The sequence below is a fragment of the Nicotiana sylvestris genome, chromosome 12, assembly GCF_000393655.2.
Source record: "Nicotiana sylvestris chromosome 12, ASM39365v2, whole genome shotgun sequence".
Lineage (NCBI taxonomy): Eukaryota > Viridiplantae > Streptophyta > Magnoliopsida > Solanales > Solanaceae > Nicotiana > Nicotiana sylvestris.
Window position 1 is genome coordinate 36,088,178 of NC_091068.1, and position 23,613 is coordinate 36,111,790.

Consider the following 23,613-nt stretch of genomic DNA (forward strand, 5'->3'; position numbering starts at 1 on the left):
GCTGAGTTATTCTAAGTGAAAAAACCTGAGGCATATTGTTCTAGCCCTGGCTCACCCAAGTGGACAGCTTGAGCCGAAGTGGGGGCAACGTACCGGGAGCACGAAAGTCTGCCCGGCCTAGTTACTTGTCCCAACTTCGTCTTATTTGGTATGACTTCTAACAGAAAGGTGGGTCACGCGCACGTGTACACCATAAGTTCAGAAGACTCAGAAAGAAGAAGGGTTTCGTAGCAGTTGTATATACACAATTCAAATAATATTAAAGCGGTAAAAGCATCATTTAGCACATTAAGCATATATCATGTAAAAACTCATATAAGGACACAGTCGTACATACTGCATGATATAAGGTAGCAAATGTTACGATGTTGGAAAAATTCCGACCACATGTCATGGCGTGACAAAGAGGCCTAAAAGGGGGGAATGCCCAAGCGTTTGGATTTATTCACAAAACTGTTGCTTAGATGGCAAGATGAACATTAAAGTATTCGTAAGAGCCATAGTTTATGAAATTGATAAGTGCATCAGTCAACATTCGAGGACGAATGTTCCAAAGGGGGGAATGATGTTACACCCCAAGTTTTCATACGTGAGAGTACATCGTAAGTCATTGATGTAAGCTCGGAAATGAGATTCTATTTGGAAGCAAATAAAGTAAGTTAATAATGTTACCTTGGAGGTTACAAATATTTAAGATCATGAATAACGATTACCAAGAGGGTTGGAAATCTTAGAAGCTAAACCAATTGAAGAAAATAAGTTTCGTCGAAAGTCGACAAGTTTCGAATGTTATAACATGTACTTTGGGGTGAGACTAGGGTTATTAACATGATAAGGAGGTTATTCTATGAGTTATTTTAGTCGTATGATATTCATTTTCTACATTTTGAAGGCAAGCAAGTTGTGGAACAAGAGTTGGCAAAGGTCATCACAAGTTACATTCATAAATTTGCTGAAATTTAGGTCAAATGTATCTGAGAATTTCTCCAAATATACTTGGAATAATGGGGTGTTCTACCTACCAAATTGAAGGTCTACGAGTCTAGTTTCTAACGCATTAAACCGTTTGTCAATACGACATCGGAGTAGAGAGATATTCGCATTTTCGCGAGACCGCGCAAGCAGCTCCCAATGGGACCCACTTAGGCGGTGGTTGACCTACTTCAATTTATAAACGATTTGGACGCCTATTTTTGCTCATTTTTCAACTAAAGTTCGTCTCCAAACTTCTCCTAACCCTCCTAAACATATATCACAAGGGTTTGAAGTGATTCCAAAGTGATTACACCATATTTCAACATCAAAACTTAGTTCTAGTGAAGAACAACACCTCTTTGAGGTTGTGTTGTCATTGAGGATTGTTGTGGGCTGTATTTGGATGAAATTCCAAGTTGTTGCTGCTGTATAAGGTGAGTATAACAACCTACTAATTGTGCTTAAGCTTGCTTGTATGTTGGTTAAGTTGTTAGGATGATAAACTATAAGATAATACTTGGACTAGCTTAAGTCACTTCTATGGTGTTGTATTGCTATTAAGGGTTGTTGTAAAATGAATATAACTTGGATTTTGACTTGAAGTTACTGTAGGAGGTATGTATATTGTGTTCTTGCTTGTGCCTAAGGTTATCTTGATATTGATTAAGTTAAATGGATGGGCTAGACCTGAACTAGTGAATAAAGTTGCTAGTTGGGGATAGTTGAAGTTGTGGATTATTTTCGTTGTTATAAATATATGGTATAAGGCTGGAATCATTGATTAATGACTTCATTATCAAGTTAATGATACTTTTATGTTGAAGTAAGAAGTCTATAAGGATTGATAAGGGGTATACGGATTCCAATCGGAGTTTGCCGCTCGTCGTAATGTAGTTGTGACTTGTTGTGGTTATATGGTGTCTTGATATTGATAATTATGTATTGATGGATTGCTCTGGTCATTGTTGTTGGTATATGGTATTGGAGGAGGCCCTTGTTACAATGGAGATGCTGCCCAAATTTACGTAAACGAGCTACTAGCTTAAGTTATAGACTTAGCCTTTGCTCAGCACTGATTTTGAATCTCCTTATACTATGATAGATTGAGCTGACTTGTTTGAAGAGTTGCTTGGAAGGGATTAAGGACTCAACGGGTTTAAGGTATGTTAAGGCACTTTCTTCTTTCTTTTGGCATGGTCTAAAATGAAATGAACATAAACGATACGCTATTTCATAATGACTCTACTCCTAGCAACTAAGGTTGTCCATGTTGTTCTTTCCTTATAAAATTATTCTAAACAAGTGTGTATGATCCTTAAATCCTACTAAGGTTCATATTGATGGTAGGGATGTCCATAATGTTCTTAAGTCACTCCAAAAGGTTTAGAAGATGATTCCATGAGTCTAGCATGCATTATATATAGTATCTATTTTACTCTACCGAGCCGCGCTATAGTCGGCCGGGTACGGCACCTATTGTGCAACCACTGATCAGTTGGGTTTACCGAGCTCCACGTGGCCGGGTACGATTCTACCGAACCTTATGATGGTCGGGTACGCTTTTACCGAGTCCTCTTTGAGGCCGGGTACGATATGATGATGATGCCCACAGAGGCGAATGTTTTAAAAAGTTTATGTATATATATGTATTATGCATTTCATATCAGTAACCCCCAGAGGCACTCTGATGTTACAGGTTGTATCTCCTTTATCTCTCTCTTTACATTACTGTTCTTGTTTATGCTTTCCTGCCTAACATACTCGGTACTTTATTCGTACTGACGTCCCTTTTGCCTGGGGACGCTGCATTTCATGCCCGCAGGTCCCGATTGATAGGTTGACAGTCCTCCTAGTAGGCTATCAGCTCAGCGAAGGTGTTGGTGCACTCCACTTGCTCCGGAGTTGCCTATTTGGTCAGTATGCTTTGGATATGTATTGATTGATATGGCGGGGCCCTGTCCCGACCTTTATGATTTTATGTACTCTTAGAGGCTTGTAGACATATGTCAGGTGTATGGATAATTGTATGGCCTTGTCGGCCTATGTTTCGAGTTTACTAATGGTCATGTCGGCCTTATAGGCCCGTATGTCACATATATTAGTTTGTATATCATGTTGGGTCTTCATATGTTGACTATTCCCTTATGTTTTATTCTTGTTATCTCAGGACGAGTTTTCTAGCTCATTTACTCATGATAACATGATAAGAAAGATATGTTACGTTGGTACTCGGTTGAGTAAGGCACCGGGTGCCCGTCGCGGCCCTTCGGTTTGGGTCGTGACAGAAGTGGTATCAGAGCAGTTCTGTCCTAGGGAGTCTACAAGCCGTGTCTAGTAGAGTCTTGTTTATGGGTGTGTTGTGCACCACACTTATAAGCAGGAGGCTACAGGGCATTTAGGTCTGTCACTCTTTCTTCTTACTCTAGATCGTGCAGTAGAGCTCAGTTGTAAGAATTCAAACTCCTAAATTCGACTTTAGTCATAATACAACGATACCTACTTCCACAAAGATAGTTGGTAAGAGATTACATGTGGATGTGAAAGAGTTGAGTCAGAGGAACTCGATTTCACATCATACTTATGATGAGTAAATATGAGGTCTTCAACAGATCGTGTGTGTACTAAGATGTGTATGCTTCTTAATAAGGAGCCTTAAGGCAAGGATATCTATTCACGAATATGGTGAAAATCTATGAGGGATTCAGAAGCTAGATACAAGTTTCAACAAGTAAAAGAAGTAAGGTGAAGAGGGGTACAAGGCACCCAGATAATGAAGATTATCAATATTTTCAAATCAGGCAGAGAAATATAAGCATTTTGGTACCTTCATCAATGACAGAGGTAAGTACAATTGGCCACACCCATCTCAGTTATGTTCTATGGGAGCTAACAGATATTATTTAAGAGAAAGATGGGATATCAGGATCCAGTTGGAGTTAGAGTAACCCAAAAATTGTGGATAGGTTGTTATCATTAACCAATGTTTCCGAAAGATGGTACAAATGTGGTAAAAGATATCCTTCTAAGACACCCAGATGGTGAACTCTAGAGTAGTACAATCAGATACGAATACTGGAATATTCAAAAATTTCAGAATATAGGCAGTGGGATCCTAGAAGGGACAAATATTTACCTTAGTATGACTCTAGCCCCGAGTAAAAAAAAAGAATGTTAGGCATTCTAATGAGATGAAGCTAGGGGAGCTTATAGGGAAAGAACTTTTTGTTGAAGTTTTCAGAATAAAGTGATAGACAAAAAGAATATTATCCGGAGAATAAGAAGAAAATAAATGAAGCATCATGAGTAAGATGTGATATAGGGGTGATAACAGTAAATCAAAATATGACACGATGACAGAGTCTATAGTCAAAGTGAAGGAAAATACAAGAGGTGACAAGCCTTAAGGCAATAAAAGAGTATAAGCCATAAAATCATATTTTTATTTCGAGAAATGAGTTGGTGACTTCAACGTGATTACCAGGAGGAAAGGTTAGACCCCAGAGTAATAAAAATCAGTATGGGCTGGTGAACAAGATAAAACCGAACATGAATTAGGGACCGGAGGATTTGATAATGGTCGACATCGTGAGAATTTCAAAGATCGTGCTCCAAACAATAATAGAATAGACAACAGACGAATAACCTTTAAAGGTTATTTAGGAAGTCGCTTACCTAAAGCAAGCACTCTGAGCAGAGTTAATCTTAAGGGACTAAATGTGCCAGTTACCGTAGGTGTCACCTTCGTGCGTAAGAAATTTAGTTATCCCTGGTACAGAAGGTTACCATAAGGTGATTAAGGTTCATTGATAATGTGAAAAGACGCCGAATATGAAAAGGTAAAACAAGTATAGGTAGATCGTCGTAGTACTAAATCTTAGTACTCCCCTGAAGGGGGGAATATGGTGTGATATGGTATTAAGTCGGAGTTAAGCGGTTCAGTTAACTATGGAATGGTAAAGGAAGAATGTGGTAAAAAGGAGAAAGGGATGATGTTGCATTTATTCAGTTCCTGCAGATATTTTGCGAATCCAGAACATTATACAAGCACGACACCGGGGAGAGGCAGTAAAAGTTTCCGTCCAGGATGTTATTGATAAATAAGTATGAATGGACATTTGATACATCTGGAGATAGTGGTGAGAGATAAGTTAAGACAAAGGATATATCCCAAGAGGGATTATGCAGAATAAATATATATATATATATATATATATATATATATATATATGAGAATGGACCAACGAGTAATTAGTAGTTGATTTAGGAAGAGCCCAGTTATGGCTAGACAAGAGGTCACGGATAAATCAATAGATCATGCAAGATAAATGTAGTGAACTGCAGCATAATGAATTCAGTCTCGCAGATACAAGATCGCAATCATTTGAAAAAAATTCAGATAGGAGTTGAGGCAATTAAAGGTACCACTTTTAAAGGTTTATGAAAATAAGAGAGAGTGTCACTAAGGAGACAATAAAAATTTGAGCTTAGAAGTAACCCTACGAGCACAAAGGCATAAATTTATGTAACTAAGGATTATTATAGGCAAGTAAGAATAACGAAAATTACCTTCGGGTGTACGATATATCAAGCTCGCAACTTTACAAGAGCCAGAAGGTCTCCCTAAGTACTACAATGAAAGACTAGTTGAGGAAATAAGGAAGAAGGTTTCCACCTAAGCATAGTGAGCTAGAGAGTAAATGATCCTGTAACAACAGTCTCACTACAATATTGTATACACTCCATAAGAAAGTGGCACCTATCATGGCTAATGAATGGTAAAAAAAGAAGCTATCAAAGGTGATGTTTGAGATCATATAAGGTACAAGAAATTATAGTATTCGTGGGCAAAAAGGACAAGCCAAGTATTCATGCAACAAGTGATAGAACGACCATCAAAAGTAATTGCTTACATTTAAGGACAACTGAGAAGGCACAAAAGGAAATTTATGGTGCTATCAAGTTAAAGGAAGGTTGGGAGTAGTATAAATAGATCGGTGTAGGTCCTAAGGTAAAGTATTGTAGAGCAACAAGGTTTTAGGTAGATAGGAGTAAGGATATGAAAAGATGAGTGAGAAGGTGACGAGAATATGTATGTCCTCGGGATTAAACCCATCAAAACAAGGGAGCTGATGATTTCCATATGAATAAAAAACTCTATACAGCCTGAATGAACCCAGAGGAGTCTAAGACTAGGTGCATTTAGAAGAGATGGAATGTTGCCCTGGCGGTAGAATAAGGGTGTAATTGTGATAGATAAGAGGATGATTCTTAGGCCTTTGATTGAGTAATGATTTAACGAGAAAGGGATTTCATTAATTGCACGGGATTAGAATACCCCCATAAGATGAATCGCGTTGGGATGCAATGAAATATGGTTATTGAAGTATAGTATTATCCCTAGGTGGATCAGGAAAATCACTTCAGATGTTCCCCAATAAGATGTGAGCCCTAGTGACAGTGTATTACGTAAGAGGTTGCAAGTTATCAGTGATAGATTATAGATCAACATTAAGGTGAATAAACAATAGATGGGTACAAGTTCCAAAGTATGAGATGAGATTTGTTTGTTATTCTTAAGATGAATAAAAATGAGGAAGCACTAAAGGACTTAGATTTATACATATAGGATAAGCAGCGAGAGAGTAACCTGGAGTTGGGTAGCAAGCCTCGGTAATTATAAAACGAAGTAAGTTTTATGGTATAGTATAACCTGCCTAGATGTAGTAAATCCATAAGGATAGATATGCAAGGCTATGAAACAAGAGATAGCAATAGTCTTAAGTTCGATAAAGTACCAAGCGAAAGACATCAATACACCTATAGATGCCTAGAGGGACAGCTTTTCATAATTCTGTATATGTTCATACGGTGAGGCTTATAGATTGGCTAAAAGATGGAGGAAAAAGGGAATACGAGTCGCTAGGCACTCATATAAGGACACAGTCGTACATACTGCATGATATAAGGTAGCAAATGTTACGATGTTGGAAAAATTCCGACCACATGTCATGGCGTGACAAAGAGGCCTAAAAGGGGGGAATGCCCAAGCGTTTGGATTTATTCACAAAACTGTTGCTTAGATGGCAAGATGAACATTAAAGTATTCGTAAGAGCCATAGTTTATGAAATTGATAAGTGCATCAGTCAACATTCGAGGACGAATGTTCCAAAGGGGGGAATGATGTTACACCCCAAGTTTTCATACGTGAGAGTACATCGTAAGTCATTGATGTAAGCTCGGAAATGAGATTCTATTTGGAAGCAAATAAAGTAAGTTAATAATGTTACCTTGGAGGTTACAAATATTTAAGATCATGAATAACGATTACCAAGAGGGTTGGAAATCTTAGAAGCTAAACCAATTGAAGAAAATAAGTTTCGTCGAAAGTCGACAAGTTTCGAATGTTATAACATGTACTTTGGGGTGAGACTAGGGTTATTAACATGATAAGGAGGTTATTCTATGAGTTATTTTAGTCGTATGATATTCATTTTCTACATTTTGAAGGCAAGCAAGTTGTGGAACAAGAGTTGGCAAAGGTCATCACAAGTTACATTCATAAATTTGTTGAAATTTAGGTCAAATGTATCTGAGAATTTCTCCAAATATACTTGGAATAATGGAGTGTTCTACCTACCAAATTGAAGGTCTACGAGTCTAGTTTCTAACGCATTAAACCGTTTGTCAATACGACACTGGAGTAGAGAGATATTCGCATTTTCGCGAGACCGCGCAAGCAGCTCCCAATGGGACCCACTTAGGCGGTGGTTGACCTACTTCAATTTATAAACGATTTGGACGCCTATTTTTGCTCATTTTTCAACTAAAGTTCGTCTCCAAACTTCTCCTAACCCTCCTAAACATATATCACAAGGGTTTGAAGTGATTCCAAAGTGATTACACCATATTTCAACATCAAAACTTAGTTCTAGTGAAGAACAACACCTCTTTGAGGTTGTGTTGTCATTGAGGATTGTTGTGGGCTGTATTTGGATGAAATTCCAAGTTGTTGCTGCTGTATAAGGTGAGTATAACAACCTACTAATTGTGCTTAAGCTTTCTTGTATGTTGGTTAAGTTGTTAGGATGATAAACTATAAGATAATACTTGGACTAGCTTAAGTCACTTCTATGGTGTTGTATTGCTATTAAGGGTTGTTGTAAAATGAATATAACTTGTATTTTGACTTGAAGTTACTGTAGGAGGTATGTATATTGTGTTATTGCTTGTGCCTAAGGTTATCTTGATATTGATTAAGTTAAATGGATGGGCTAGACATGAACTAGTGAATAAAGTTGCTAGTTGGGGATAGTTGAAGTTGTGGATTATTTTCGTTGTTATAAATATATGGTATAAGGCTGGAATCATTGATTAATGACTTCATTATCAAGTTAATGATACTTTTATGTTGAAGTAAGAAGTCTATAAGGATTGATAAGGGGTATACGGATTCCAATCGGAGTTTGCCGCTCGTCGTAATGTAGTTGTGACTTGTTGTGGTTATATGGTGTCTTGATATTGATAATTATGTATTGATGGATTGCTCTGGTCATTGTTGTTGGTATATGGTATTGGAGGAGGCCCTTGTTACAATGGAGATGCTGCCCAAATTTACGTAAACGAGCTACTAGCTTAAGTTATAGACTTAGCCTTTGCTCAGCACTGATTTTGAATCTCCTTATACTATGATAGATTGAGTTGACTTGTTTGAAGAGTTGCTTGGAAGGGATTAAGGACTCAACGGGTTTAAGGTATGTTAAGGCACTTTCTTCTTTCTTTTGGCATGGTCTAAAATGAAATGAACATAAACGATACGCTATTTCATAATGACTCTACTCCTAGCAACTAAGGTTGTCCATGTTGTTCTTTCCTTATAAAATTATTCTAAACAAGTGTGTATGATCCTTAAATCCTACTAAGGTTCATATTGATGGTAGGGATGTCCATAATGTTCTTAAGTCACTCCAAAAGGTTTAGAAGATGATTCCATGAGTCTAGCATGCATTATATATAGTATCTATTTTACTCTACCGAGCCGCGCTATAGTCGGCCGGGTACGGCACCTATTGTGCAACCACTGATCAGTTGGGTTTACCGAGCTCCACGTGGCCGGGTACGATTCTACCGAACCTTATGATGGTCGGGTACGCTTTTACCGAGTCCTCTTTGAGGCCGGGTACGATATGATGATGATGCCCACAGAGGCGAATGTTTTAAAAAGTTTATGTATATATATGTATTATGCATTTCATATCAGTAACCCCCAGAGGCACTCTGATGTTACAGGTTGTATCTCCTTTATCTCTCTCTTTACATTACTGTTCTTGTTTATGCTTTCCTGCCTAACATACTCGGTACTTTATTCGTACTGACGTCCCTTTTGCCTGGGGACGCTGCATTTCATGCCCGCAGGTCCCGATTGATAGGTTGACAGTCCTCCTAGTAGGCTATCAGCTCAGCGAAGGTGTTGGTGCACTCCACTTGCTCCGGAGTTGCCTATTTGGTCAGTATGCTTTGGATATGTATTGATTGATATGGCGGGGCCCTGTCCTGACCTTTATGATTTTATGTACTCTTAGAGGCTTGTAGACATATGTCAGGTGTATGGATAATTGTATGGCCTTGTCGGCCTATGTTTCGAGTTTACTAATGGTCATGTCGGCCTTATAGGCCCGTATGTCACATATATTAGTTTGTATATCATGTTGGGTCTTCATATGTTGACTATTCCCTTATGTTTTATTCTTGTTATCTCAGGACGAGTTTTCTAGCTCATTTACTCATGATAACATGATAAGAAAGATATGTTACGTTGGTACTCGGTTGAGTAAGGCACCGGGTGCCCGTCGCGGCCCTTCGGTTTGGGTCGTGACATCTACGAACCAGAAATTCTAAGTAAGGAATTCTGTTGACCCGAGGGAAGGTGTTAGGCACCCCCGAATCCCGTGGTTCTAGCACAGTCGCTTAAACTGTTGTAATGGCTAAAATATCTGATTTTAATACATGTTCAATAAAAAAACTATAGTGCAATTTTAACTTTTAACCGCTTTTATTGTTATTATTATATTTTTAAAGAATGTGAACATCGTTTAAAAACATGTCTTTGGATTGCGTTACATAAAATGCATCCACGATCCGGAACATATTTTTATTCAATGTTTTGGGATTTGGATTTGGGTCGCATAAATGCGTACCCGTGTTTAAGAATGTATTATTATTATATCGCGCCTAAAGCGATTAGCGCTTTATTACTTTGGGGAAGGCCGTGAAATTTGCTAAACGGCCCATCCCGAAGTTTAAGTAATCAATTAAATTTTTATCGAGGGCCCCGCAATTTGTGTGTTTTATTTGGCGAGGCTCGTCTCATTTGTTTTAAATGGACAAATCTTAAAGCGACTACATTTTGCTATTTAAAATTAGTCTCTAAAATGAATAAAGAAAATCCTAATTAATTACGTTTTTTTTATTTATTATTATTATTAAGATAACATGACATGCTAATTGCTTGATTAATACAAATATTGATGAAAAAGGAATTTTATTCTTAATTTCGAAATTATAAATAAAATAAAAGTTCAACAACTAATATCCAAAAGAATCAAATATAGCTAGATTAAAACTCAACATTGTTAAAAAAATAATTATTGAGATTAATTATTCACAACTATTTGAAACTTGATTTAACCATAATTACTAAAGCTTATTAGAAAGTTTATTAGACTTAAACGTTCTTCTAGTCTTGCTTGAACTCAAGTCATGCCTTAATGCCTAATTTACGAAGTTTTAATTTAAATTCATGTCTTAGCTAAATTTAGCTAGTTATTCATGATTAACCTACTGTTGATAATCTTGAAACCTTCATAACTAGTGAATTAACCTGTTTTGCCGAACTGATTCATTAAAGACTAACTTAAGTTATTTTTTTTTTATTCCAGTTATTATTTAGTAATACATGGAATAGCTTAAATATAATCAACAAAAGGAAACAAAGAAAAACGAAATTAAAACTTCAAAATTTCATTCTTCATATGTATTCATGCTTCATATTTCGGATTACAATAACCAGCTTTTCAGTTGTGTACCTGATATTGGAAGCAAAAAAATGAAGATGAGAATCAGCAACAGTAATAACAGTATAGCACAGCAGCAACAACCCAGCAACAGTACCAACCCAGGAAAAGAGTTTGCAAACCAGTAGAGCAGTAATCCCAAAAACAAAAGCTTCAATCTTTGATGAAACAACAATTAATTCTGATTTCAAACAATGAAAGAAAGCAGAATATTTTTTTTAGTTTTTTTTTATTTGAAAGTTTAAATATTTTTCGGAATTTTCTCTTTATTAAATGTTCAGTCCTTTTTTTCTCTCTCTTATTTTCAGATTCGTTTCTCTCTCGTTCTTATTCTCTGTCTGTGTATTTTCTTCTCTGTGTTCCCCTCTTTTAAATCTGATTTCAAGACTTCATATATATAACCCATCCCATAAATCTTTCAATTAATTAAAACCAATATTTTTTCTCTACCAAACCCATTATCTTCCCACTCATCCCCATTACATTAAATAAACATATTACACCACCCCATTATATTTTGTCCCCCATGCCTAACATAAAATAATGCAAGATTCCCCCACTAAATTTTGTCTTGTCCCCCCTTTATATTAAATAACCATATCACAACCCACCCCATTTTATTTTGTCCCCCATGCTTCATATAAACAATTACAAAATGTACAATTCCTAAATTACCCCTCCGACCTTACTGAAATTACCAAACTACCCCTGAACGTACTACAAATTACCAAACTACCCATAAGCTATAACACATCAATTAATCAAACTTAACCAAAATATAGACAATATGATTAATTTCTAACAATGTTCAAACAACAAAATTCATGAACATGATTTCTTCAACATTTCAACAACAAATCACATGAACATGATTTCAACAACATTTCAACAACAAATCACATGAACACAAATTGAACAACAAAGAACAACTAAAATTTGATTGAACAATATTTTAGCAACAAACAATCCTATTTTCGGATTCAACAACAACAACAAACAAGTATATTTAGATTTCTAAATTCAATAATATTGAACTTAAAATCAACTACTCTAACAACATTACAACAAACAATTCTTATATTAAACTTTAAACAAGATTATGAGACCAATTCAAGAAATAATCATAAATGATAAACAAGAAATCAAACTATACAAAATTCGGATTCAAGATCATCCAAACAAAGTATGAACATGAATGAAATCTATATTAAACAACAAGCATGACGGATTCAAACGATTATATCAATATATTTCCTTCAACACAACTAAATTCTTTTTGTTTTAGACAAATAACAAGATCAACAAAGAAACAATTATGAACTTAAACTTGAACTTAACAATATTAACAATTTCTAAAAATACATAAACACATGAAACAAATTGAAGAAACAATTAATTAAACTTCAATTTGTATCTAACAAATATTAAACTAACAAATATTTATCTAAACAATACTACAAACATGAAAAACAACTAATTAATCTTTCATTTGAAATCTGAAAAATTAATTTAACAAAGCACATGAACATGAACAAACTTAGAAAAATGATTTCAACGATGAACAACGAACAAAACAAGAATTGAATTCTTTAACGATTTTGGATCCGGAAAATATCAAACAAAAATATGGACAAAAAAAAAACTCAAAAAAAAAACAACTAACCGGAGATGAATCAACGACGAACTTTGATTGTAAACAAATATGTCCGAGCCTCGACTCAAAAAACTCGACCTTTGACAAAACGAAGAAGACGAAGGGAAGATGAAGCTGCCCGCAGCTGGAGGCGACGAAGAAAACTGAAGCAATAGCAGCTGCTTAGCAGCAGTAGCAGATGCGTGAGCGGACAACAATGGCATCTTGGTTCGTTTTGCGTTGTTCCGGCGTGGCTGGGGGTCGTTCGGAGGTGGTGTTTGGACGGAAAAGATCTAAGCAACCACAGCAGCGTGTCCATGGCGGAAACTCAGTGACGACTCAACACAGCAGCAGCTCGACATGCTCGGAAGGAGGAAAAGAAGCAGCATCGCGGCAGCAGCAGCTCGGAGGAAGGAGGAGAAGTAGCGGCGACGAAGCTGGAAGACGCAGTCGCGACAGCAGCCATGGCGACTTCCTGTTTTTGGAGGAGGAAATGACGCAGTGACATTTGTATTGAAGTGAGGAAGAAGAAGCAGTAGGGTCAGCCATGACTGGTCGTTTAGACTTGAGGTTGAAGGCAACCATGGACGTCGAGCTCAAGCTTGAGCTCGACGAGCTTCATCAATGGCGGATAGAGCTGGGGTCGTTTAGTTGAGCCGGGGTCGTGAGGGTGACGTGCGTGTGTGTGTGTGTAGCCATGGATGTTTGAGGTTGAAGGCAAAGAGAAGCCATGGGAGGTGGGGTTTGGAGGTTGGAGAAGAAGAAACCAAAATGGGGGGAGTGGGGGGGCGGATGACTTAGGTCATTTTTAGGGTTTTTTCTTCTTTTTTTTTGTTTTATTTTGTTTGTAAAATAATAGGGGTGTTGGGTTATGGACAGGGTCGACCCAGTTCGAAATGGACTGGGTCGTAGGGAAGATTGGGCCATTTTTGGGCCTGTGGCTTGAAATCGAAGAAGAGGCCCAATTCCGGTTTTCTTTATATTTTCGCTCTCTTTTCTTCTTTTATTTTTCTAAAACTAAATTATAAAAATACTTAAACTATTATTAAGAACTAAATTAAGTTATAAAAGCGCAAATTAACTCCCAATAACAATTAACGCACAATTAAGTAATAATTAAGCATAAAATTGTATATTTGGACATTAAATGCTAAAAATGCAAACGATGCCTATTTTTGTAATTTTATTTTTTTGTAAAACAAATTTAATTACTAACAATTGTAGAATTAAATCCTACATGCAAAATGTGACATATTTTTGTATTTTTATTAATTTAACAAATAAACATGCATAGACAAATACAAATAATTATTCAAAATATCACAAAATTGCACACCAAAGAAAAATTATTTTATTTTTGAATTTTTTGGGAGTAATTCTCATATTGGGCAAAAATCACGTGCCTACAGAGAGTATGGGGGATCATCTGGCACTGTGACCGGTGTTTGGGTAAGGGTAGTATTTATGAAGCTAGGTGGTGGCGGGGGTGGTGCCTTCCCAGTCATCCAAGCCTGATACATGTCCGCCATGTGTTGTCTTAACATCTTTACCTCTTCAACCAACCCATTGTCTTGTTCAACTAACTGCTTTTGGGTACCGGTATCAACCAACTCAGTTCTGTTATTGTCTGTCATTGCCTTTTGACTTTGTGTTGTAAAGAAGAGTTACCACTTTAAAAACCACAAACCAACCACCCTTCTGCTATGAATATAACAAAATGAGGCCATCACGTTAGCGTTAGGGTATTTAACAGCAAAAATATCACATTGCGTGTCATGCACCTAGCCATAATTAACGATTCTAGAATGACTTCGAGGGTCATAAGGTCACTTGGCATCATCCCAATTTGTCCATTTGAATCTTCTCTTTACTTTTCTTTCCTCGCACTTCTTAGCTCACTCATTTTCTTTCCCTTTTTTTTCTTTCTGATTATCGCTCTTTTTCTTCCTTCTCATTTCTCACATCCCATAATTTCACCTCTTTTTTTTGTTTTTTCTCTCTCTTTTTTTTCTTTTTTTTTTCTTTTAATAAATAAAAAATGATTCGATCGAACCCTATGTAGGTTGCCTACGTATCATGACGCCGCATGAATCAGATCTTTGCGTAGTTCGGGAAGATCGGGAATAAAGTAAATAAACTAACGCTTCCATTTTTCTTTTCTTTTATTTCTTTCTTTTCTTTTCTTTTTTTAAAACAGGTACTCTATGAGAAATTATCAAGGAAAAATCCTAAAAGAGAAAAATATTTTTTGGTTCCCTTTTTTTTTGAAGGAAATCTAAGGAATAAACCACATAAAGACATTTTGAATTCTCATTTGATATCCTGACGCAAGATCTCGAAGCAAGCAATGAAAAAGATAAAACAGAATGTTTTTGGATTTCAATTTTGATTGCCTAAAGGAAAAATTCCAATGATAAACAAAAGATAAAGTTTTTTTTTGTACAATATCCTAAAGTTCTAATGAAAATAAAAGATTTTTTTTATTTTTCACTAATTTCCCGAAGAAACACCTCAAAAGAAAATCTTTTTGGATTTTGGAATTAACACCTTGAAGAAATCTTTTAAAGAAGTATTAAAAGATTTTTTTTTTCATTTCTAGAATTAGTATTCTAAAGAAAATTTATAATGAAATATAAAATGCAACATATCTTTTTTGGATTTTTACTTGTAACACATTTCCAAATGCAAAATAAGAAATACAGTAACAAAAGACTATACAAACTTAACTAGACAATACAAACTCTAACATCATCTAAAAGACTAAATACTACTATACAGGACTAGAAAAATAAACTAAAACAATTGACTCAAAAACATAAAATGGCTCCTCGAGCAGCTCCTGAATGCAGTGATCCTGGGGTATCTGTCATGTTCAAACTTCGGTAAATAAATCCACACCTGTATGAGAAAACTTTAAATCAACACTATGTGAGACAATAACACTCCTTACTGGACACATGGAAGACATGGTTGAGGCTATTTTTGCAAGCTGACTTATTTGGCGAAAAGGTGGCTAGAAGTGCAAAATTTGGCTATGACCCCGCAAAGCCAAGAACCTAAGATTTACTAGGAAGACCGAACCCTATGTGGGTTGCCTACGTATCCCGCCCCGAAAGACGAGAATTAGGTTTGCGTAGTTCGGGCAAATTGGATACGGGCGAGAATTAAAACAAAAACAACTAATTTAGAGAATATATATTTTTTTCTTTTCCCTGAAAATGATGAAACATGCAATATCTTTTTTTGATTTTTTGTAAAATAATGAAAAAAGTACAAAATCTTTTTTTTTCAATTTTCAAGCTCTCTTTTTTTCTTAACAGATATGTGACAGAAAACATAATTAGGCCTCAATCGCTTTATCTTCACACTTCACCCTCTCTTTTTCTTTTTCTTTTTTCTTTTTTTTCATATGTCATCAACTATCACTGGTTCGCCAAATGACCCTTTTACCCTTGAATAGATGCAACATGAAGCACATAGGATGCATCAAGATGGTCTGTTATTTTGGGTATACCTGTCCTAGATGGACCCAACCCCTGTGTTGAGTCCCCAAAGTCAAAATGCACATGATGCAAACAAGAGTTCCTACTAGGGATTCGGCATGAGGCTGAGTTATTCTAGATTCAAAACCTGGGTATGTGTTCTAGACTATGTACCCGAGCGGACAACTCGAGCCGAGAAGGGGGCTACGTACCGGGAACCAAAAGGCCATCCGGCTTAGTAATTTGTCCGAGCCTCTTTCTTATTTCAAGGTATGACACTAATAGAATAGGGAGTCTCGACCAGCGAGCACATCCCCGAAGATGAGAAGAGAAGGGTTTCGTAACAGTTTATATAAAATTCAACCAAATATCAAAGCGGTAAAAGCAACATTTAGCACATCAAGCCCAAACATGTGAATAAAATCAGATAATAAATAAAGCCAAATATAACAATTCATCTAAGCTCGAATTCTGAACCCTGAAATAAAGATTCTGGGTTCTCGTCCCCAGCAGAGTTGCTAGAGCTGTCACACCTCCTTTTTTCCTACACCCCGGAAAGGGTATAAGGGAGTTTTTTCCAACTTAAAGTGACAATCGAAACGGGATTCATTTGTTATTAAAAACTTAGAGTCGCCACTTGGGATAATTTATGGTTTTTCAAGTCACCGGTTCAAATCCCGAATCGAGGAAAAGATTGACTCTGTTTTACAGTCCGCGAACACAAAAATCCGGGTAAGGAATTCTGTTAACCCGGGAGAAGGTGTTAGGCATTCCCGGGTTCCGTGGTTCTAATACGGTCGCTCAACTATTATAATTGGCCTATTATCTGATTTTAATACATGTTTTAGCCTATGGTTCAATTTTAACTTATTAACTGCTCTTATTCATTTTTAGGAAGATTGCAACGTCAATTAAAATATGTCTTGAACCACGTCACATAAATGCACCCGCGGTCCACGACACATTTTATTTAACTTTGTTGGGATTTGGATTTGGATCACATGAAATGCACACCTGAGTTTAGGAAGGTAATTTCAAATTACGCGCCTAAAGCAACTACCCATTTTTTCAACTTTGCGAGGGCCATAGAAAATTCGCTAAATGGCATGCCTCGAATTCTAAGGATTTAAAATTAATTAAATGAGGGCCATGAGTTTTGATGTATTTTTGTGGATGGAGTGGTATAAATTGATAAGTACAAAAGGCCTAAAGAAATGGGTTAGCTACATGTATATCACTGGAGCCTTTTGTTATAGCATACTACAATTCAGAAAGGTGGAGTTGGCATTTATGTGAAAATAACAAAAGACAGGTGCCAGCTTTGGGTTCATCTCCATATCATCTTCAAAAGACCGACTTTCGTTTTCAAATTCTAGAAAGAAACTAACAAAATTTTATAACAAAATAATGAATCTTAAATGACCATATGAGCACACAAAAAAAACCATGCTTAGAACTATTCGGATGAACCAGAAGGAACAAAACAAATATGGACATACAAAAATGCATTTTAAACTTGATTATAACAAAGAACACTTAAAGTAATTACTTATTTAACACTATGCTAAAGAGAAAGTTGTAGTATCACCACTATAACTTCTACAGTACCATTTTGACGCAGAGGAAGTTGAATCTTCACATGGTTAATTTAAGAAAATATGCAGCCAATAACATAAACTGAAGATAAGATCCTTCCACTAACGCAATCTATTTTTGTTTACATCTTACTGTTGACAAATTGTTCAACTTCACATACTTCTTTAAATTTCAAAATATGAACATGGTGCTACATGAGCTTGAAATCTAAATGTAAACAAAACAATACCTGCTGGTTACAAGTCATGAGCCAAGAAAAATAAAAATAAAAGAAAAAGAAAAAAAGAAAAAAAACGAGACAGAGTCATGAACATACTAAAATAACGTTAACATTTGCAAATCTCAATTCACTCAATCAAAGAAACATCATTCATGCGAACAGATTAAATACGAAAGAAACTTTATCAAAAGAACCAAATCAATTTGCTTCTGCTTCAATAAAGATGCTCCGACATTTTTTAACTCAAGAGCTTGAATTACATACCTACAAGAGAGTGAATTCAAATGAATAAAATCTGAAAGTTGTAGAGTCAATACAGCAGCAACAACAAAATCTCTATCAACTCTTCTTCAAACCCAAGATTCAAGGCCCGAAATATTCAAAGAAAAATTTAATGAAACTTTTCAACCTAAATTTCTCTCCTCCCCCTCTTTTTTTTTTATTTCTTCTCAAATTTTCTCTTCTATTTATAGCAAAATTTTCGAGATTTTTTAGATTTTTTTTTAAAAATATTTTATTATTTTATTATTTTTTAGTTTTAAATTCCAACTTTAATTACTTTTATCTTATTTAAAATCCCACTTTTTTTACTTTTTAAAAGAGAATTCCACTTATTTAACTTTTCTTAAAAAAACAATCCACTTTCTTTTGCTTTTCTTTTAAAAATGCTACTTTCTTTTACTTTAAATTTTTTTAATTTTCAGATACCTTTATATTTGTTTTTTAATTCCAACTTTCTTTTACTTTTTATTTTTTTAAAATTTCCACAAAACTTTACTTTTATTTTTTTAATTTTCTACTTTCTTTTACTTTTTAAAAGAGAATTCTGCCTACTTTTACTTTTTTTTTTTCAATACTTCCCTTTTTCTTATTTTTTAAATCACTCCTGAAAATTAAAAAATATATATATTTTTTCGGATTTTTTTTATTATTTAAAAATAAAAATAAATATAAAATAATATTAATAGTAATAATTCACCTTTTAAATTTTGTATTTTTACCCTATAATAAAAAGTGTAACAAAGCTAAAAATTGTCGGTTAAAACCTCTAAAATTTTTACATAGAAGAAGTGATAAAAAATTAAATATTATCAAAAATTAGGTGCTCACACCCGAAAATCCTGTCCTTGGTCTATCATTCGATCATTACGAGGTGGGTTGCGCCTTGGGACGTTCCTCCTATCTTTGATGTACGGCTGGTATCTTTCTTTGTTTGGCTTTAGCTCCTTTGCCAAGAGCCTCCTTGGATATACTAAGCCCGAGGGGGCTCCCAGCTGGTCATCCTTGACCCTAAATTTTGACTATTATCGGTTATGGACGTCCAACCAGGTCACAGTGGGATATTCGACCAGATTCTCTTTTAGCTATCTCGAAGCCACCGAGCTTCGTTCATTCAGGCCTTGAGTGAAGGCCTGCACCACCCAGTCGTCAGAGACCAGTGGTAGTTCCATTCGTTTCGTTTGGAAGCGAGATACGAACTCTCGCAGCATTTCGTTATCCCTTTGCTTGATCTTGAACATGTTAGATTTCCTCGTTGCTACTTTGATGGCCCCGGCATATGCTTTTATGAAGGAGTCCGCTAGCATGGCGAATGAGTCTATAGAGTTAGGAGCTAGGTTATGATACCACATCATGGCCCCCTTCAAGAGTGTTTCCCCGAACTTCTTCAACAAGAGGGACTCCATTTCATCGTCCTTTATGTTGTTGCCTTTTACCGCACAGATGTAGGCAGTACGTGTTCGTTGGGGTCTGAGGTCCCGTTGTACTTTGGGAGTTTTGACATTCTGAACTTCTTTGGGATGGGTTTCGGGGCCGCTTCCTTGGGGAACGGCCTTTGTATGAACTTCTTCGAATCCACACCTTTCAGGATTGGGGGTGCGCCTAGAATTTGGTGGACTCTAGAGTTGTAGGTTTTGACCTTTTTGTCATTGGCTTCCATCATCTTCTCTCCCGACTCGATCCTCCTGGTGAGGTCCTCGAGCATTTTTACGATGGCAGGATCGGTCATCGACCGGTTATTGCTCGATCTCTCTGGAACATGTATAACTGGGGGAGCTGTCCGAGGTGCTACCGTGCTGTGAATTTTCTGGTGACTTTGCAGCTGAGCAATAGCTAGTTGCTGATTTCAAAAATAACATGAAGGCTAACCTCACGTTCTTCCCTGGTTGGGGTTTTCTGAGCTTCTTGTGGATCTCCTTGATGCACACTTATGTCAGTATGCGAGCTTATATCGATGCGTTGGGCGTCGCGCGAGACCGCGTCTACGGGGATTTGTTCAATCACATTCCCAGGGTTTTGTGGTAGCACACCAACACCCGAAACATCCACACCGTTCTCCCCGTGGTCCTCGAGATTGTTGTTTTCGCCTCCATTCACTGAGTTAGACATATTGACCTGAAATCGAGGATCTTGGAGAAGAAAAAGCATGAAAGATAACTTGCGTTGAGTGACAAAACTAGCAAGAAAATAATCACTATTATTTTTAGCCCCACGGTGGGCGCCAAACTGTTTACCGTGAAAATGGTAATAACAATTAAATTTTTTGACGGGACTCCAAAAATACGTGATCTATTTTTATGCTAGTTTGTTAACCAGTTGATGCTAAGTATGTGAGATTTAGGGACGAAATAAAGTTAAGGAGAAATCTATAAGCACACCGATAGGCCAATAATTGGGGCCTCAAGCTCGTCGATTTTGGGCCTCGAGGTCGATCCCGGAACTCGAATACGAGCTATCGAAGACAGTTGCTATGTGACCAATAGTTATAATAAAATCTATGGAGGCTCTTTATGGCCAATGTTAAGCAATGAACGATGAACAAATATGGAGATAATAAATGAAAGCAATAATATCAAGAGAGTGTATAAGAGAGCAAAGAGAATGTTCTTCTATATTTCTTGTGGAGCAGCTGGAGCAACAACCTGTTACAAAGTGTTAAAGATCCCTTTATATAGGAAGGGAAATTCCAACATAGTACAACAAGCATTAATTACAAAGATACGAAGATGTGACAGCTGGCTAACTTCATTATGCAAGCTCAGACAAGCTTCAGACTAGCCTGACAGATTTCGCCGGCCCTGGTTGCACTCTTTGGGAACTCCCCGTATCTGTCGAGGTCGCGACCAACGTTATCCCTAGGTCGAGCGTCGATGGAACACGAGGGAGGGTACTCGGTCCATGGTCTCGAGCCTTTGAGGTGATCTTCCAATATGCCTTATCAACGAGAAATTGGTTCCCCCGATTTCGCTGTATACATGTTTCTATCCTGAAAGGTTTTCAGCCTGAACAATTTTTTGGGGGATAATTGTAGACATGTGATTTTTGACCCTCCCCAAGATTTATTATATTTTAGCATGTAAAATATTTAATTTAGGCCTAATATCGCTATTTCAACTAATTTTGACTCATTTACTTTATTTTATTTCAAGAAAATGAAAAATTACAAAAAATAGTATCATTAATGTTTTGTAGTCATTTTTAATCTTGAAAAATACCAAAAATAGTTTTGTTTTAACGGACAGTCTTATTTTAATAGTTATTTTACTTAAGTAGGATTAATTAATAAATTAGGTTGCATTTTAGTCTCGTTCGCGGGGAAAGATAAAACTTGGGCTCGAGCAACCCATTTTTAGGCCTAATGTTTGGACATAGCTCATAATTACCAAGCCCATAATTCCTAGGCCCATACCCCTAACCTAAAATCTATCCTATAAAAACAATACAAGACCTAGGAGCTGAAGATGGACAAAATATAAACCTAGCAGCTAAAAGGACGGCTAGAGCTAAGACCCTAAGACTGAAGAGACTAGCGCCGATTTTTCATCAGAAATGAACCCACCCACTGACCTCATCTTCTTTACATACCCCACCCCAAACCCCCACCGTCCTGCTCATTCTTCAACCTAACAAGAAGATCCCAACCTCCCTCGAAACTAGTCCAAAGAAACAGTGGAAAACCTCCTAAACCAGCTGGAATCCAACCGGAACCAGTTGCAGAATAGCCCAGATTTGCAGTCGAAATCAGCTCCAAAAACCTTAAACCAACCATGGACATCACCTGAACTCCAATCCCAAATCAAATCCGGTTGGATCTAATATTTATGGTAGTTTGTATATTTTCGGGCGAAGTTCAGTCCAAGACTCGCCTTCACTCACTGTCAAAGAGGGTCGAAACAAACTTTTGAATTCAAAAATTAAATTCTGGATTTGGAAACAAAAACCTTTCATAAACAAAAAATAAAGATAGAAATAAACGAGTATTCCAGATTTCATGGGAATTTCGTCAATTAATATTTTTTCCAGTAAATTTCAGTCCGTCGATTCCAATTGAGGTTCCGGTCGCCGTTCTTGTTGGAGCTCGGATTTCAGCAACTGTTTACTTCTCAAGTGTGTCGCCAAATCTTCTTTTGCTTGTAATGTCCAAACAGATTTAATCGAAGAAATTTCAGGTTCATTTTCTAATTCCTTCTTGGTTATATTTTGGCACTATTAGAGTACGATAAGAGCCACGTGGAATTTCGTTTTCTTGAATGATAGGTCCTTGATCAAATTTCAGTAGAAATTGAATTTGGAGTAGTATTCAATATCGATTTGTGCTTAAAAAGGGTATTTACATGTCGCTCTTGCCGTTTGAATCCTAGTCGTTGCCTATGTTTTGAATGTGTTTAGCCGTCATTATGGTGTCAAAGTATCTCTTGAGTTAAGATTTCATCGATTTGAAATGGATGATCCGTTAAACTTTGCGACTGTTAAATGAGCATGAATCAGTGATGCATCTTCTCTTGTTGTTTAGATGGGTTTTCTGATTTCTTAGTACAAGTGACTTTAGTGTTATAATACTCAGACCGTAATCAAAATTGTTGGGGTCGTACGTCTGCCCGTCAGTGCCTGAATTGTTCTGCTTTTCTTTGAAAACATATAGCAATTTGTGCTTAGATTCTTTTGCTATCAAGAGTGATCATATGTTCTGGGAAGTGAAATAGCCAGCTTATTGTGTTTAGTTTTCCATTAGTTGCATTATTCTGTTTTGAGAGCTTCTTCACAAGTTGCTAGCAACCTTTGAGCTAACTTTGTTGTATGAACTTGAGTCACTGCTTATTACATACGTTCCATGTATTTAGGTAGAGATTTGACTAAGTACATCTGTTTAATTTCATTCAATTAACTCTGTTAGCTTCTTAGTCATGGTATTGCAGCTTCCTTCCTATTGTCTTAAAGGTGAAATTAATGGCTAATATTTATTTGGGTCATGCATATTTTGTGCAAGTCAATGGTGAAAGTACATTCTGTGTAAAAAGAAGAGTCATTTGCGATTATCTCTAGTGTTTCTTTATTGGACCTTAAGAAAAGGATGATCGTGTTCAAGTCCAAAATTGATTATTTAAGCTTTAAGCATGTTCATAAGGTTTTCCCTAGGATCTCTGTCATGTCTATGTCCTAATGGTTAAGTGGAGTAGAATATGCGTGTACGATAGAGGAATTGTCTATTGCTTTGCTACTTGCCTATATTCATTAGGAGCATGCTTAGGCCGCCCACACCCGGGTAGGCGAACCTTTAGGCGTGTTTTGAATTTATTATCGGGATTATGTACACATTCACGTGACATGATTACGGTTTCTAAAATGAATATTCGTAG

The 23,613-nt window shown here is 36.5% G+C and overlaps 1 long non-coding RNA gene across 1 annotated transcript; it reads left to right on the plus strand.

Moving 5' to 3' along the window:
- The first annotated feature begins 1,266 nt into the window (after positions 1-1,266).
- Positions 1,267-2,932, plus strand: LOC138884129 (uncharacterized). The gene is made up of 3 exons (XR_011404259.1): positions 1,267-1,409; positions 2,078-2,136; positions 2,798-2,932. It is a non-coding gene; the product is annotated as an uncharacterized lncRNA (long non-coding RNA).
- Positions 2,933-23,613: the final 20,681 nt, after the last annotated feature.